The sequence below is a fragment of the Manacus vitellinus genome, unplaced genomic scaffold (genome assembly GCF_001715985.3).
Source record: "Manacus vitellinus isolate BGI_N305 unplaced genomic scaffold, ASM171598v3 scaffold_132_pilon, whole genome shotgun sequence".
Taxonomy (NCBI): domain Eukaryota; kingdom Metazoa; phylum Chordata; class Aves; order Passeriformes; family Pipridae; genus Manacus; species Manacus vitellinus.
This window is the reverse complement of record NW_021938965.1, coordinates 239,371-240,648: the sequence shown is the minus strand read 5'-3', so window position 1 is coordinate 240,648 and position 1,278 is coordinate 239,371. Positions and strand designations below refer to the sequence as shown.

General features: G+C 60.6%; 2 pseudogenes; one reads left to right on the top strand and one right to left on the bottom strand.

The window, feature by feature from the left end:
• Nucleotides 1-1,278, bottom strand: part of LOC108638853 — a 200,105-nt pseudogene that overhangs the window by 84,125 nt on the left and 114,702 nt on the right.
• Nucleotides 232-1,278, top strand: part of LOC115307143 — an 8,414-nt pseudogene continuing 7,367 nt past the window's right edge.

The following is a 1,278-nucleotide window of genomic DNA, read 5'->3' as shown; positions in this document are numbered from 1 at the left end:
CAGTGAGCACCCAGTAACCCCCAGTATGGCCCAGTAACCTGCCAGTGTCTCCCCGTGTGTCCTGGTAATCCCCCATTAACCCCCCAGTCCCTCCCAGTGCCCCCCCAACTGTCCCCAACGTGTCCCCAGATGCCCTTGGCCTTTCTGTTACTGTGGGGGGAGAGAGCATTTTTGTGGTCAGAGGGTCCGGGGGAGCTCCTGGAGTGAGATGGAGGATTGGGGACATCAGGGATGGGGTTTGGGGACAGTGGGGACAATGAGGAGGGGTGTGGGGACAGTGGAATTGGGGGGAGGCCCTGGGGACATTGGAGACACCAGGGCGGTCTTGGGGTGTTAAGGGGGGAATTAGGGACACCAAGAAGGTCTTGGGAACCCCAAGGGGGTATCAGGACTCACCTGCTCTTGGTGCAGCCCCTCCTCTTTCCCCCTAGACATCATTAACCCCCCCCAAATGTCTCCCAACCCCCCTTTTCCTTTTAATCCCCTCCCCCTACAGATCCTTTGACCTCCCAAGACCCCTTTTAACTCCCCTAAATGCACCCAAAGCACTCCAAAACCCCCCAAATTCCTATCCAACCTCCCCCCAAATCTCCCCCAGCCTCCCCTCAAATCCCTTCCAGCCCTCGCCAAAGAGGGATCACCCGGCACCCTGGGACAGGAACACAGTGGGCTGTACTGGGGGCACTGGGCTGTACTGGGAGGGCACTGGGGGGGGCTGAGGTGTCCCAGGACAACGTGGCCCAGCTCCAGGAGAGATCTGGGGAGCAGTGAGGAGGTACTGGTCTGTCTTGGTCTGTACTGGTCTGTCCTGGTCTGTACTGGTCTGTGCTGGTTTGTACCCCCAATCCCCAAATCCCCTCCCCAGCTCCCCCAAGACCCTCCCAGACCCCAAAGCCCCCCAGGCCCCCCAGGCCCCTGACTTGGTCCTGCTGCCCCTTGAGCATCTGCAGCTGCTGCAGAACCAGGCATTTCATCAGCAAATGTGCAGGTGACCCCAAGCTGGGGGTGTGTTGATGTGCTGGAAGGCAGGAGGGCTCTGCAGAGGGACCTGTGTGAGGAAGAGTGTGTCAGCAGGAGCAGGGAAGGGATTGTTGGGCTGGAGTGAGCGCTGGTGAGGCCACCCCTGGAGTGCTGTGTCCAGCTCTGGGCCCTGAGTTGAGGAAGGCCCTGGAGGGGCTGGAGCAGGTGCAGAGAAGAGCAGCGAGGCTGGGGAAGGGAGTGGAGCACAAGTGGTGTGAGGAGAGGCTGAGGGAGCTGGGGGTGTTGAGGCTGGAGAAG